This window comes from Pleurodeles waltl, chromosome 9 (genome assembly GCF_031143425.1).
Source record: "Pleurodeles waltl isolate 20211129_DDA chromosome 9, aPleWal1.hap1.20221129, whole genome shotgun sequence".
Lineage (NCBI taxonomy): Eukaryota > Metazoa > Chordata > Amphibia > Caudata > Salamandridae > Pleurodeles > Pleurodeles waltl.
Window position 1 is genome coordinate 231,902,944 of NC_090448.1, and position 17,116 is coordinate 231,920,059.

General features: G+C 45.3%; 1 protein-coding gene across 5 annotated transcripts in view; it reads right to left on the reverse strand.

Annotated features, from left to right (window-relative positions):
* The window catches only part of FBLN2 (fibulin 2), a 737,488-nt gene extending 721,064 nt beyond the window's left edge, over window positions 1–16,424 (reverse strand). For 4 of the 5 annotated variants that reach the window (XM_069206615.1, XM_069206613.1, XM_069206614.1 and 1 more), the window contains exon 1: window positions 16,338–16,424. The gene's annotated coding sequence lies outside the window, so the exon portion shown is untranslated. The remainder of the gene's footprint in view (window positions 1–16,337) is intronic. The other variant, XM_069206612.1, reaches the window with a different exon arrangement.
* Between the last annotated feature and the right edge of the window lie 692 nt (window positions 16,425–17,116).

The window sequence follows — 17,116 nt, forward strand, 5'->3', positions numbered from 1 at the left end:
TGGATGGAGTGGGCTTAGTAGTGGGTTGCGTTTTGGGCTTGCCCTTGGATGGCAGGGGCTTAACAAGGGGTGTGGGTATGGGCTTTGTAGGAAGTTGGCTCTGTATGCACTATTTCAAAGTAAGGAATAGTATGCACAGAGTCCAAGGGTTCCCCTTAGAGGTAAGATAGTGGCAAAAAGAGATAATACTAATGCTCTATTTTGTGGTAGTGTGGTCGAGCAGTAGGCTTATCAAAGGAGTAGTGTTAAGCATTTGTTGTACATACACACAGGCAATAAATGAGGAACACACACTCAGAGACAATTCCAGGCCAATAGGTTTTTGTATAGAAAAATATATTTTCTTAGTTTATTTTAAGAACCACAGGTTCAAATTCTACATGTAATGCTTTGCATGAAAGGTATTGCAGGTAAGTACTTTAGGAACTTTGAATAATCACAATAGCAAATATACTTTTCAAGTAAAACACATATAGCTATTTTAAAACTAGACAGTGCAATTTTCACAGTTCCTAGGGGAGGTAAGTAATTGTTAGTTCTTGCAGGTAAGTAAACCACCTACGGGGTTCAAGTTTGGGTCCAAGGTAGCCCACCGTTGGGGGTTCAGAGCGACCCCAAAGTTACCACACCAGCAGCTCAGGGCCGGTCAGGTGCAGAGTTCAAAGTGGTGCCCAAAACACATAGGCTTCAATGGAGAAGGGGGTGACCCGGTTCCAGTCTGCCAGCAGGTAAGTACCAGCGTCTTCGGAGGGCAGACCAGGGGGGTTTTGTAGGGCACTGGGGGGGACACAAGTTAGCACAGAAAGTACACCCTCAGCAGCACGGGGGCGGCCGGGTGCAGTGTGCAAACACACGTCGGGTTTTCAATTGGAATCAATGGGAGACCAAGGGGTCTCTTCAGCGATGCAGGCAGGCAAGGTGGGGGGGCTCCTCGGGGTAGCCACCACCTGGGCAAGGGAGAGGGCCTCCTGGGGGTCACTCCTGCACTGGAGTTCCGATCTTTCAGGTCCTGGGGGCTGTGGGTGCAAGGTCTGGGAGTCAGGCAGTCGCGGTCAGGGGGAGCCTCGGGATTCCCTCTGCAGGCGTCGCTGTGGGGTCTCAGGCGGGGCAACTCTGGCTACTCACGTCTCGTAGTTGCCGGGGAGTCCTCCCTGAAGTGTTTGTTCTCCACAAGTCGAGCCGGGGGCATCGGGTGCAGAGTAACAAGTCTCACGCTTCTGGCGGGAAACACGGTTGTCTTGAAGTTGCTTCTTTGGAAACAAAGTTGCAGTCTTTGGTGAACAGGGCCGCTGTCCTCGGGAGTTTCTTGGTCCTTTTAGAGCAGGGCAGTCCTCTGAGGATTCCGAGGTCGCTGGTCCCTGGGGAGAGCGTCGCTGGAGCAGTTTCTTCAGAAGGGGGGAGACAGGCCGGTAGAGCTGGGGCCAAAGCAGTTGGTGTCTCCGTCTTCTCTGCAGGGTTTTTAAGCTTAGCAGTCCTCTTCTTCTTAGGTTGCAGGAATCTGAGTTCCTAGGTTCAGGGGAGCCCCTAAATTCAGAATTTAGGTGTGTGTTTAGGTCAGGGAGGGCAGTAGCCAATGGCTACTAGCCCTGAGGGTGGCTACACCCTCTTTGTGCCTCCTCCCAAGGGGAGGGGGTCACATTCCTATCCCTATTGGGGGGATCCTCCATCTGCAAGATGGAGGATTCCTAAAAGTCAGAGTCACTTCAGCTCAGGTTGCCTTAGGGGCTGTCCTGACTGGTCAGTGACTCCTCCTTGTTTTTCTCATTATCTCCTCCGGCCTTGCCGCCAAAAGTGGGGCCGTGGCCGAAGGGGGCGGGCAACTCCACTAGCTGAAATGCCCTGTGGTGCTGTAACAAAGGGGGTGAGCCTTTGAGGCTCACTGCCAGGTGTTACAGGTCCTGCAAGGGGGAGGTGATAAGCATCTCCACCCAGTGCAGGCTTTGTTACTAGCCACAGAGTGACAAAGGCACTCTCCCCATGTGGCCAGCAACATGTCTCGAGTGTGGCAGGCTGCTAAAACCAGTCAGCCTACACGGGTAGTTGGTTAAGGTTTCAGGGGGCACCTCTAAGGTGCCTTCTGGGGTGTATTTTGCAATAAAATGTACACTGGCATCAGTGTGCATTTATTGTGCTGAGAAGTTTGATACCAAACTTCCCAGTTTTCAGTGTAGCCATTATGGTGCTGTGGAGTTCGTGTTTGACAGACTCCCAGACCATATACTCTTATGGCTACCCTGCACTTACAATGTCTAAGGTTTTGCTTAGACACTGTAGGGGCAGAGTGCTCATGCACTGGTGCCCTCACCTATGGTATAGTGCACCCTGACTTAGGGCTGTAAGGCCTGCTAGAGGGGTGACTTATCTATACTGCATAGGCAGTGTGAGGTTGGCATGGCACCCTGAGGGGAGTGCCATGTCGACTTACTTGTTTTGTCCTCACCAGCTCACACAAGCTGGCAAGCAGTGTGTCTGTGCTGAGTGAGGGGTCCCCAGGGTGGCACAAGATATGCTGCAGCCCTTAGAGACCTTCCCTGGCATCAGGGCCCTTGGTACCAGGGGTACCAGTTACAAGGGACTTACCTGGATGCCAGGGTGTGCCAATTGTGAAAACTAAAGTACAGGTTAGGGAAAGAACACTGGTGCTGGGGCCTGGTTAGCAGGCCTCAGCACACTTTCAAATCAAAACATAGCATCAGCAAAGGCAAAAAGTCAGGGGGTAACCATGCCAAGGAGGCATTTCCTTATAGGCTTGGTCATGGAAGTGGAGGGAGTGGGCTTGGCCTGGGGAGAGGAGGGAGTGGGAGTGGGTTTGGTAGCAGAAGCACTGGAAGTGACAGGGGCAGAAGTGGCAGGTGGGGGAGGGGAATGGGCAGGGGCAGCAGCAGACTGGGATGAGGAAGGCAGGGGCATAGGAAGGGTAGCAGGGCACTTGGGGGAACAGGGACTGTGTCAGTGGAGGGGAACATGGAAAACTCGTGCATTAAATGTTTTTTGGGTACACATGAGAGGTCACTGGAAAAAAGTTTGGGAGTGGAGGGAGTGGGAATGGTTGTGAGGCGTGTATGTGGATGTGCCATGGTTGCCGGTGCCTGAGGGGATGAAATGTGTGTGCAGGGGGACTGTTGGGTTGGTGAGTGTGTGCGATGAGATGTACTGGGAGGAGGTGGGGAGAAGATGAAGGGAGATGGCAGTGGAAGTGTGAGTGAATGTTGGGGTGGTGTCTGCAGGTATGGTGGATGTGCTGCATGTTGGTGTGTTGACAGTTGTGGTGTCTGCACCAGTGGTGTCTGGGGTGCGTGGATGGGGGTCAGAAGATGTGGAGACGGTGGCAGTGAGGGAACATGTGGCAGGAACAGTTACTGATGTCATGCTGACTGCAGGTGTGAGTGGTGTGTCGATTGTGAAGGGGAGGTGGATGGGGAGTCGGTGCAGGGCGTGGATATTGACATGTCTGCATGGGTATGTTGAGTGTGTGCATGGCGGTGGTGTAGTCTGTGGTGCTTATGTTTGTCCATGCGTACCGCGTCTGTTGATGTGGATGCATGTGGGTCAGTAGGTGTGCCTTGGACAGGTGAGGGGAGAGGGATGTGGGATTCGGAACAGGTACCTGGAGGGGTGATGGCAGAAGAAGAAGGGACACTGGCTGCCGTCAATGAGGAGGACAGAGCCTGAAACGATCTCTGTAGGCCAGACAAGGCACCATGAATGCCTCCCAGGAACACATTTGTCTGTTGCATCTGGGATGCCAGTCCCTGGATGGCATTCACAATAGTTGTCTGCCCCACAGAGATGGACCTCAGGAGGTCAATTGCCTCCCCATTGAGGGCAGCAGGGCTGACTGGGGCAGGGGCAGAGGTGCCTGTGGTGAAGGAGATATCCATCCTCTTGGGTGAGCGGGCACAAACAACAGGGTGGGGAGCTACAGGCAGGGAGGTGCTGGTTTGGGGAGTGGCAGACAAGGATGGTGCTGGGGTGGTCCCAGGTGGGTCCGCCACTGCCAGGGAGCCACCATTTGAGGAGGAATCTGAAGATGCACTGGTCGATCCTGTCTCCCCGTGGCACTCCCCTCACCCTCTTTCCCACTGGTCTCCACTGCTCCGCTGGTGTCAGCCTTCTGGGTCCCATGGGCTACAGCTACCCCACTCGTCGGTGCCCCTTCTTCTTTGCCAGATGATGCTGATACACACAAATACAGAGGAGGACAGGGACGGAGAGAAAGAGAGACAGGATGCAATTGGTCATTGCCAGGACAACCGTCACAAAGGGTAGAACATCAGCATTAGATGCCATTACATTATACATGATGCCCACCTCTAAACATCCTACTACTTGGTGTCACCATGGGGAAAACAGCAACAATGCACATGTCAACCGCTGATGGTCTTACTGAGCCAGTTCTCTAGTTGAGGAATGTCATACCCACCACACCTGTCATGCACCTGTCCACCACCATGGTCATTGATACAGACATGCAAAGGACTGGACACCCAAGAGGATCCTGCATGGCTTGTTGGCAGGCCCCCTTGCATATGTCAAGAGGCACCCAAAAGTCTTTTGGGTGCAAGGGGTCGTGGACCACCAGCCATATTTCTATTGACAAAACACATAAATCAATCAACAATCATCAAATTGTACGCAGTAACCCCCATCATATTTACATAGTATTTGCAACTTTTCAGATGCCTAGCCTTAACAGAGTATGCTAATACATCTGATTTTCCTGTCAATTTAAACCAGGGCACACCAATGTAGTCCAGAAGTATTCATCCAAGTGGAGAAGAAAATTTAAAGTCCAAAAACACGTTATTGTAGTTGATCGAAGTTTATTCCTGTTAAAGAATGGTACATTTCCACTTAGATGAATACTTCTGGACTACATTGGTGTGCCCTGGTTTACATTGACATTTTACAGGTCTGATTGGTCTCCCGATCAGCAGTTTGACATCCTTGGTGGGTGGGTGTCACACCATGCTGGCACCCTCACTACTCGCCTTTATGAAAGCCAAGAATTTTCTTCAAACTGTTTAGAAAATTTGAATTGGATGTGCAACCTCTATAGCATGAATCAACTTGCCGTTTCTATTGTATGTAACTTATGCTGTTCTGCACTCCCTTTGGTTCTAATAATGGGTCTACCACACGTATACACAAGAACAGAACTTACTAGTTTGGTTGCGACTATCATTATAATATGGCAACCTTTGATGGTAGGGGAAATATTTCAGACTAGTACCCATTCTTCTTCCACCATTACACAGAACAGGAACCAAGAAGGTTTAAAGATGAAATTTATAAAATTGGAACGCTGAAAAAACAAGAACTCTCTAGATGGTGGGACTACACCATCCTACAAAAATACATCGATGACAAACAAATACCTAGAGGGTTATGAGTTATCATATTTCCTTCCTTTGATGACTTAAGTCCTGATCTCTTCAAGGAATGGGAACAACTTCTTGTTACATCCTCATTTGGGATGATGGACATCCTCATTAGGGATGCTAAGAATAAAACAGATAAACTTTTACAGGACATATCTGTCTTGGAAAAAGAGATCAGAGATATGAACTGAACAGAAGCAAAAGAAAAAAACTTTAGAATACTTAAGGACATCATTCAGAAGCATCAACAGTACATTAAAGATAAAAAACTACAACTAAGAAGGGATGATTACGACTACAAAGATGGTAGAGTTTTTTAATTTGCCTGCAAATTTGATATATCAGAGCAGACAAAAATGAGGAGCCCAATCGTAAGTTTAATACTGAAATACCATCAACTGTTTCTACTAGTGACACAGAAAAATCTAGTGCCTCTAGCATTACAAGTGAAGCGATCAGTGACTCTTCAAGACAGCTAATTGATATAACTTGTCACAAATCTCCTTTTTTATTAGAACTAGAGAGGTATCGCAAGGGGCAAAAGCAACCACGCAAGAGAGAGGAACTGAACGCAAGACAGTCAGGAGAGGGAAAAACAAGAGTTGAAGACTCAGAGAAAGAACGAGAGGGGGTTACCACGAGATCGACGTCTCTCAAACAGAAATATTTCCCCCCTGTTTTTTTATTTCTAATCAGATTAGCGTTTTATTCGCAAGAACAAGGGTAACAATCCTCTCCCTCTAATCTTCCTTATTTACAATAATGCCATGCTGCTGGCCACTGCCTTTTGCCAACATCACTGTTTAAGCCTCTCAAGAGCCACGATCGACCACGGCACAATTTCTTTTTTGTTACTAGTACTACAACGCTGCCATGACATTTTGTTGTATACTTTCAAATGACTCAGCATAAGTATCATTTTCTTATCAGATGTTACAGTTCACCATTTATTAGATTAGTCTGTACTTAGTGACCTGTATCTTAGACTCCTCAGTCTGTTCGTTTACATATTTTCCTGCTTATAGGAACATTATAGTTTTTTATACTACTATGCTTGTCAACTCTCCCATTACTTACATCTCTCGTTCTACATGTCAATATTTTTTCAGGCTTATCATGGCCATTTCCTATAAGTGCACTCTTTGAAGGACAACTGACAATCCGTTTTGAACATACAGTAACCACATGCTCTAGGCCTCTTATACCAATTCTCCAACTGCTACTGGGGATATATTTACCACCTAATACCTCTGGACATTATTTCCCAAACAAACAGTTTTTAGGTATGTTGTACATTCCCATTAATGTTTTTAATTCCTCAATGGGGCCATGGTGGCACTACAACCACAATATTGGAGTGTTGTGGAATGGAATGGAGTGTCATAGAGTAGAGTGTCATATTGTAGACTTTCATAGCATAGAATGGAGTAAAGTGCAGTGGCATAGAATGGAGTAAATTGGAGTGGAGTGGTGTAGAGGGAAATGCATAGAGTGGAGAAGAGTGTCAGAGTGGAGTGAATTAGAGTGTTGTAGAGTGGCATAATGGAGTAGAGTGCCATAGAGTGGATGGTACTGGAGTGGGGGGTGTTAGAGTGGCGGAGCATTTAGGGGAGCAGCTCAGAGTGCCGTGGAGTGGAGTGCATTAGAGTAAAGGGGAGGTTCACAGAGCTGAGGGTCAGATAGTGAAGTGGAAGAGTGTAGAGTGGAGGGGCATTAAGTAGAGGGGCATAGAGTGGAGGAGTCTAGAATGGACTAAAGTTTTGTAGAGTAGAGTGGTGTGGCATGGTTGGTGTAGAGTGGACTAAAGTGGCATAGAGTTGAATGACGGAGTGGCAAAGAGTGGAGTAGAGTGGCATTGAGTAAAGTACAGTGGAGTATCTTAGAGTGCTGTGGAGTAGAATGGAGTGGCATAGCATGGAGTAGAGTTATGGAATGGTGTACAGTGGCATAGAGTGGAGCAGAACAGGCTATAGTAGTGTATTGAGGAGTAGCATGGCTTAGAGTGAAGTGGTATAGAGTTTTGTAGAGTGAAATGGCATAGAGCAGAGTAGAGTATCATAGAGTGGAGTACAGTGTCATAGAGTGGAGTGTCATGGAGTGGAGTGTCATAGAGTGGAGTGGACTAGAGTGGAGGAACATAGAGTGAAGGGCTGTAGAGTGGCATAGCATACAGTGGAGTAAAGTGTCATAGAGTGGAGTAGGTATTTAGACAAAATATTGGGAAAAAATATTGCATAGACAGAATATAGGCCCTCACTATGACTTTGGCGGTCTTCCTTGAAGACCGAAAAAAGCTGCAGGTGCCAGAAGACCGCCTCTGCTGGCGGTCTTCCGCCCACCATTTCATGGGTACTGCCAGATTTCCGCCACATGTTGGGCGGAAATCCAGCAGTAGTCAGGCTGATGGGCAGAGGCGCTCTGGCGGTTCCCCCATCGGCCCCACCCTGCCAGTAGGACACCGCTTGACGTGCTATGGGCCATAACACGACCTGTCAGTGTCCTGCTGGCGGGGTGCTGCTGGTGGTGGAAGCGCCCCATCCCGTTTCCTGCCGGACGACCTTTTCCCGGGAACAGGTAAGGTTGTCGTCTGACAGGGGATGGAGGTGGGAGGGTGGGTGGTGTGTGTGCGTGTATCAGTGAGTAGTGTCTGCATGTGTGCATGAATGTGTGTATGCATGGTTGTATGCATAGGTGAATATTGAAGTGAGTGCGTGTCTGCATGTAAGTGTGTATGCGTGTGTGAGTGTTATGGTGAATGTATGTTTGTGTGTGAGTATGTGTCCTTGGATGGGTGTATGAATGTTGAAGTGAAAGCTTGTATGGATGCATGTGAGTAAATACATGAATGAATGTTGTTGTGAATGCATGTTTGTATGCGTGTGAGTAAATGTGTGTATGTAAGTGTAGGTGAATGGGTGTGTGCGTGGTGCGTGTGGGTGTCTCTCTGCATGTATGCCGAGAGGGGGCGCTGTGGCTGAAGGGAGAGGGGTGGGGATGGAGGCGCTGTGTCTGAAGGGAGGTGTGGAGAGGAGGATGGGGGTGCTGGGGCTGAAGGAGGGATGTGGGAAGGGGTGCTGTGGGTGAAAGGGGGAGAGGGAGTCTAGTGCTTGCTGGGAGGGTGGGGGAGTCATCTACTGGTGACAGGAAAGAAATTCCCTGTCACTAGTAGCCTTTACGCCATGGTTTTCGTGGTGGTGCTACCGCCGCGGAAATCATGGTGGAAAACCTGCTCCTAATACCGCCGGCGGTCTTCTGTGGACCACAGGGTCAGAGATGATCATCTCCGGCCTGGCAGTTCTGACTGCCATGACAGTATGAGTGGAGATGTGGCGGGTTGGCAGAGGCCAACCCGCCACACTCATAATGTGGTGGTCTGCACTGCCAGCATGTTGGCGGTGGGACCGCCACATGTACCCTGGCGTCAAAAGACTGCCAGGGTCAAAATGAGGGCCATAGTGTCAAGAATGTCAAGGCTAAAAATATAATGAAGGTAAGTTTCTATAGGTAAACAAAGTTTTACTAATGGATATCTTCGAGGTACATAGATGTGGAGTTAATTATAGTAAGTCTATACTTACTTATTTGCACTTAACTTCTTGATATTTAGGTCTTCTATGTATTTGACTATGTTTTTGACACAATAGTCTGTCAGTGTTCCATAGAGTGTCATAGACTGGAGTGCTGTAGAGTGGAGTGGAGTGAAGTGTCATTGAGTAGTGTGGCCTAGAGCGGACTAAAGTAGCATGGAGTGTCATAGAGTGCAAAGGCGAAAAGTTGCATAGAGTGTTGAGTGGAGTGTCATAGAGTAGAATGTTGTAGAGTGGACTGTCAAAGTGAAATGGTATAGACTGAAGTGTCATAGAGTGGAGTGGCATAAAATGGAATTGCGCAGAGTGCAGTATAGTGGCCTAGAATGACATGGCATACAGTGGTGTATAGTAGAGTAGAGTGGGGTGGAGAAAACTAGCTTAGAGTGGAGTGGAATAGAGTGGAGTGGAGTGGAGTGTTGTAGAGTGTCATAGAATGTTGTAGAGTGTCATAGAGGGGGACAGTGTATTGTAGACTAGAGTGGCATACGGTGTAGTATGTATGGTGTAATTGAAATAGCCATTACATTTACACACACAGTTTTACTGATAAAGCTATACAGCTCACAAATGATAATGTGTGGAAATAGCATCACCTAGAGTTCTGATTTGTTTTAATCATTTTAAAATATTTGCTTCGCTACACACCAGAATTACAAAAAAGTGCTTTAAATATGATTGACTAATTCTGATATATTCTGAAATAGTTGCATAGTTCATTGACAGATATTTTTTATTTTGTTTTTGTTATGTGCTCGTAAAAGACTTTACCTTCCCTACCCTCTGTATCCAGCAAAATTGTCACATAAATGTCTCACAGTCAGCAAAAGAAAAGTAAACACCAAGCTCCTTCGGAAGAGAGAGACAGACATTTGTCCTCTGTCTTTAAATGCACAGCAAATGTGACAAGTTTAAAACAAAAATTAAAGGCCTGTTTACAGAAAGTGAACACTCATAGAAGAATACAAGGAGTGATGGTATACAAGCCAAGGAACACAGGAGGGGCAAAAACATGCTGTGCAGCCTACAACAGATAAAGTCAGCAATTTGAAAGCAAGTAAATGTGAGTTAACAGACCTCAAAGTCAATGATAAGCAATGGGTGGAATGCATTCCGAGGGGAGCTTTCAGAATGTCCTCAAGAAGTGTTTTTGCAACGAGACAGCTGTGCATGTGTGTGGCATGCTTTGAACTAAAAACATAAACTCCTCCCTGCACTGCAGGCTTTTCCCAAGCAAGGCTTACTTACAAAGTTTCACAGTTCAAACCAATCACTGTTCAGGAATCCAGCCATTTGGGGTGAGGTACATAAACAAATCCCAAAATGCCTATCAGCTTGATTGTATTGCCTTTCAGCTTGATTGCATGACCCGTTCCCTTTCATACACAGATATTTTTTAGAGTGAATTATCCATAAGAAGCACTTATAAAAGTGCTTTTCTCTGGTCATGGTACTTCTGGTAGGTTGGGTGACTATGTTTAGTTCAGGTTTCGTTCAGCATCATTGCTTTATGTTGATGGTAACAGTGTTTAGTTAATGCTTTCTGGTAATGATTGAAAGGTTGAAAATTGGTTTCCAAAACTGAACAAAGGAATTGTTTCCTAATGACAACGCTACCAATTTTGGAACCTATGTTTGAAATCTACCCTCATGCTTTACTAAAACTAAAGACTTTGAAAAATCACTAAATCTGCCTGTGTCTAACAATGTAAATAAAAGGAATGTAATAAAATAGTGTAATTCGAATATGCCAATCACCACTTTGGATAACCAATATAGTATTTGTCTCCCCACACCCTGCATAATATACAGTTTTCCATTGCTATCCAGATAGCTTTATGCTATGTAAATATCATAAAATGTGTTATTCATCCATTGAAAGTTCTGAAAATACATTGTGTACTCTACCGCCTCCTTTAAGTTAGCCATGCAGCTTACCCAATCCCCCGAATATTAATTCTTCTCAGGTTGCAGATAACTACACCTTTATTTGTCAGGACCCCTCTTTTGGTATCAGTGGATGTCCTTCTAAATTTTCCTTCTGTCTTACCACTTCAGTGAATCCCTAAGACAGTGGTAGATATATTTAATGGGGATCTAGGTGTTTCGGAAGTGAAATGTACTCACAACACCGAAAGTATGTCATTGGTAGCGTTTTAATTCCTTCACTCCAATGTGACATTGAGACAAATCAGTAAAATTGTTTGGTGAAACATGTTCAGTGATACTTGGAATGACTGCTGTCTTCAAAACTGAAAAACATTACTTGCTGACTAAAAATGCCAGGCATTTGCAAAGCCCATACATCTGGCTTTAATGTGCACAGGCATTCACAAATACACTTTACATTTATTGTATGGACAAATGTTGTTTGTCATACTAAATCTGGAGAAAAGAAGTACCAGAAAAAGAAGCTTTCTGTGTGGAATGCATGTGTGAGACAAATAATTAAATGTGAAAAAGTGTCACGATTGAGTGTACTTTTAAGGTGTAAAATAGCTCCTCATGCATTCCAATGGAAGCACTCCGTTGAAGGTGGAATGATACACGAAATAGGCAACAGCATGAGGTGATTGTGTCATACTCCTACGGGAGGAGTCAAAACTCACTCTATGTATCTTTTAAAGATTTGGTAACAATATACTTGGCAGGCAACAGCACAATGCAGGTATACCTAAAATAATATAGAGGGAATATTATAGAAGATAGAAAAGTACTGCGAGACAGCCAAAATCATTTTTTTTTTAAATAAAGTTCTAATGAAGGTGTGATTCTGGCGTGCAGCCAGTGGATGGTCCTTCCAAGTTTAATGACATTGAGGTTATGTCCTGCTTCAAAGTCTGGTGCCCTGGTGAGGGCCTATTCTGTACCAGACAGAAGAATGAGGACACCCTCGCTTCAGGTTTTTCTGATAGTCAGCGATAGAGAAAGGAGTGCGAGGCCACAAGCTCACCCTGCCCCAAGCTCTTTCATCACTGCAGAAAGCTGTTTGCTCTCTAGTAAAAGTGAAAACAATTACATTTCCAAACTCCTTTTACTGGGGTGTTTCAGTGTTCATATGAGACAAAGTAACTAAAAACAAGCATTTGCAATGCAACGGGTCTCGCGTTTGCTCATGTTAGAGCTGATCGCGTTGTAAACTCCTAACCCGACTTTTCATCTATTGGCAAAAGTGCTTTTATGTACATAACCCGAAAAAGTGAAATTAACTGTGTAAAGCGCTCGACTTCTGCAGAGCGAAATCGCGCTAAGAAAAGAGAGAAAAAGTAGTCCACGGTCCGACAGAAAACAGCGAGCCTCGCATGTTTTCTGTACTTGGTCGCTGCGCTCGAGGAGGGCTAACCACCGGAAAAGGCATGACGTGTGCATGCCTTCCACTAATGAAAGCAAGCAGATTTTACTAGGCAAGCCCACGAACCAATCAAACACACTGACGTGATGTCGACAGGGCTCCAAGCCCTTTTCTAATAACTAAGGGCCATATGTACTAACACTTTTTCCCATAGACACAGAATGGGGAAAAACCTTTGCTACATCTGGCCCTAAAGCGTCTCGCTGCGATACGCATGCGCGAGCGCATGCAACGCAGGCTCGACCCTAAAAAGAAGCAGCGCATCGGCCACTATTCAGTTTCCTGCACTACCAGGGAACCTTGTTGTTAGTCTTCCTCTTACTTTCTTGCAATTTTAAAGTTTTTTTTTGCTGCCAGTAGGTACTCTTGGAACTGATCTCAAAGGCCATGAAGGCAGCAGCAGGAAGAGAATGTAAATACAGCTCTTTGAATCCCTTTTTGCATGCTCTGGTTTCCACTCCTTGCCCTAGCCTACGCCGATCAGGAAATTGGAGGCTGCTGAGGGACTAATGGGACATGAGGTGACCCTTGTGATGTCATAGGGAGTCAAACAGTATCAGGTGTCATTTCAGCCATCTCTGGCAATTTAAGAATTATCATCAACTGTAATTTTTTATATGTTAAGTGCTTCTGTGTTCTGAATATGCATGAGAATGTTTGTAACATTTGTCCAAGTCACCACATCATGGCTTGAACACACACATTCTGTTTTTATTGTTTTTGCAATGTTTGGTGTAGAATGATGGTCAAGTAATTGTGGAGTAGAAGGAACAACAAAACCAAATCCATCCTTCTCTCCATGGGTGAAGCACAAGCAGTGGCTTTAAAAACATCCACCCAGTCTGCATCAAACCTGATTGGGTTGGACATCATTTGAAGCACCATTCAATCCATTGCCGCTCAGCTGAGATGGCCAATAGGAGTGCTAACTAATGTCAATTACGTTGGTGATATTACAGCACCTTTGCTTTCTGAGACCCGGATGGGAGGAGCAGCTAGTTTCTACCAGACAATCTGCCAGTTTCTCACAGATGTTCATGATGACCTGTCTGGGTTAATCTCGAAAAAATAAACTGGAAATGAAAAGGTTGAATATACCATAACTTACTGGAGAAATTCTTGTTTTTTTTACAAACAGGAAATGAGAAAAAAAATCACTTGAGAGAAAACTTACTTGCCCAATGATTTTTTATCATTGGCATACAAAAGCAGCAACCTGACTCTCTGGGTGCTGGGGAGAGGAAAGCGCGGGAATGTTATTGGCAGCCAAATCAGTCTGGTTAATCATTTCGATATCCTGAATATTATCTTTGAAATCATAATTTTAAAAACGACAATTTTTAGACAATCATATTAAATGATTCATGCACTGAATCAGTTTCAATATGGCACCTATCACCCACCCATAGCTCTACGAACCAGCCAGGTATGCAGTGCCGACTGGTTAGCTGCCCAGCGTCACACTGACAATATATAATCACAAGGCAAATCCGGTTTCCAATCAAAATAGACTTATCCTTCCGGATCACCACCCACCTGGCACCTCCCTCTAACCCACAACGCTGCAGTCCATAATACCAACACTTCGGACAAAACGAGACTGCATTTAAAGTGTCAGTTGCACAACAAGGTAATACCTTGGACTTGCTTGAGAGATGTGCAGTAATGAAGTATCTACCAACGATAGTAAATCCCTAACCCTTACCTCTGGTGGTATAACTACCTGATTTAGTGATTCCCAGTGGGCAAGCAAACCACCACCAGAGACTCCTCTGTGTCCAAGATCCACAGTCAGCTCTGCTAAACATGGTGGGGAATCAACCACCCAGCGCTAGACTGACTTGCCTGTCACCATATCAGTCAGAGTGCACCTAATGAAGACCTCCATGGAAAACGTGGAGATCTTTCATGGAAGGGTAAGTTTGGTGTCTTCAAGGTGGGATAAAGGCTCAGTTTGTGTGGAAGATAAGACATGTGCGCACTGACAAAGTATTTCCACATTCTGGGTACATTACAGGCATCCGGGGTCGGGGTAAATATTCCACCACAAGTGAAAGACATTAATAAAATACGTTTTCCCCAACTGAGCTCCTCGTATGGCTCATAGGGCTGCTTTGGTGAAGAAACGTCTTGGATAGGAATCTTTGTCAGATGGAAACTCCACCAGTCCACCACTGAAGGGATCACCTGCAAGGGAGGGCCAGGGGACCATATCACCCAACAACCAGCAGTGCAAGGGGATGGGGTGGTAACAATGTCATTCATCCTTTGGTGGCACTCCCCCGTGCACCTGATTCACAACTCTATTAAACCTCTGGGACCTGAGTGTGCACTCATATGCCCTACATAATACATGCATACAATGTACACTAATCTAGTGCACCTACCATTTTGTGAATTACAACAAAACACTAAAAATATGAACACCCCTACATAGCATTAAAAAAACAAATAAACAGTAAGCCTACACTCAAAAATAGAGATGTCTTTAATGTATTGGCAAGGCGCTCACCGCACATGGTGCGCGCTCTGCGCTTTCAGCAGGGTTCGGCTGCAATTGGCAAGTGCGCACCTCTGCCTGGCACAGCTTTCCTCCCCGCAATAAAACTGACGCCTCCTGTGACAGACACAGCCAAGGGAGCCAACGACGCGAAGCAGCAGCCAGCTAACGTGACCGTGCCACGGAACAATGTGTATATGTTTACCCAAGTTCTCTTACTTTCTACTTTTCAAGTTTATATTCCACATAAACAAAGAAACGCTCACAAGTGTACAATTGACTAAAGCAGTTGCACGCTTGTTTTTTTTTTAATTTCTTTTAGAAATGTGCCAACAGCTTCTATGGTAAGAGCTTTTAGCGCCCTCTGCCGACAATTCCAGGTATTATCCCGTCACTGGAGGCGCGCTTGCATCCATCAAGTTACTCAGATCATTGCAGGCTTTAACCTAATAAAATGCCTGCCACACTTTTTTTGCGAGCAATTTTAATACGGTGTCTTGTTTGGAAAACAATTGGCAACGGACAGTGTGTTCTACTGGAGGTCATGGTTTCTGGTTCCTAGTCTACACCAGTAGAAATAAAATCAAAGCCATGCCAAATGCAATAACAAATAAGGTATAGAAGGTGAAAATTAGTAAAAAAAATTGCCACAGCCATACTGGAAAATTGAATGGATCACATGCAAACGACTTCGGCGGACCCTACTGAGGGTTATGCCTTTTTGTAGCCTGGACTGAATATATGAAGCAAAAAAGGAGGGACGGACGGCAAAAAAAAAAAATGCACCCGAAATCTATATACAATGTCGGAAGAACAAAGACCGTTACAAGAGGACTGAATGACGCCAGGGAATGCCACGTTCTTGTTTGGGACCTCCTCTTACCAAGCATTGCTCCCAGTCGTCTAGGTGCCATAGTTTCAATCGTAATTAACCATGACTACAACTTCCAGAATGCATTAGGATGTTAAAGAAAAGGCTGCGATTGGAAACCCTTGCTCCTAGTGGCACGGAGTCAGCTGATAACTTCCACACATCCAGTGTACAACCGGATAGAATGGGAACTGGCTCCGTAGCAATTATTAAAAAGCCCAAAAACCGAAGTAAATTCTAGCTGTAGCTGGTCACAGGAATTGCTACAAGGGTGGAACACAGACCTCCTCCGAATTATTTTCCCTAAAGAAAGCTGTCTGGTCACAGATTTTTTAGGGAAACGTTACAAAATTTAAATGGCCAGTAATCCCGCACAAGTAGAAAAAAACAAAAGTCGCAAAACTGAAAATGCATATTTCGAAACTCCCATAGGCAGTTTTGAAATCTCACAATGTATATTTGGAGATTTGATGCGCAAAAACAGCTAAGCTAGAGTAACTGCCTTTTTCATATCGTTACATCGCCTCATAACCCCCCACCCTATCAGCAGGACTTCGTTAACGAGCATTAGGAAGAAACCCGTGGTGGGACGAAAGCCCCAGGTGTTAAAATCCCAGCTGAAAGCTCTAGAAGGTTCTGGGCTAACCTGCACAGGCAGACGAGGGTTGTGGTCGGCCGCCTCTCTCCTCCAGTCCTGCTCCCGGCGCTCTGCGCTCAAGAGCTCTGATTGTCTGACAAACTCCCCTTTCCTGCCCCGTTTTAGGAGCTGCCCAGATTTTGTGGTGTAACCTGAGTAGGCAAGTACCATGTGCACACGATATGGTACACTTTTTTCCACACAGTGATGTGTGTGGGAATAACTGTGCCTTTCAAAGGGCTGCTATCTGTCCAGCCGGATCAGGTATAATTTAAAGCAGAGTTTGCGAACTTTCTTGCAGGGCTTGAAGTCAGATATTTAGGTTAAGCTGAACATTTCTTGTCTCCTCGTGTTCAGGAAGTAAAAAAAAAAAGAAAACAATGATATTATGTTAAGGCAAATGCTTGTCGTGCAAATTACGGCACTTGCTTTCTATCTGAGGTGCAATACTGACCTCATCTTCATCACACAATCAAAATATGGCGCAACCGTGTTCACGCACCGTTATCTCTAGAAGCGGGAAGGTGTTGATACACTTTTTGCATCGTTTGTCACGTTGTCAAGAAAGCTGAGGGATGTTTTAAAATGTGTCAAGATGAGGGATGTTTTAAAATGTGTCAAAATTATTGGTTTGCCACAACCTTGTGAAAAAAGTGTTACTTTTATGAGATGTGGAAGATCTGTATTTAACAGAAATAGAATAGTTCTGCGTCGGATATGCTTGACAGAAAACAATACAGGGTTCCTTTTTTATACGCATTACAGTTACAACTTCAGCAAAAGTTAAA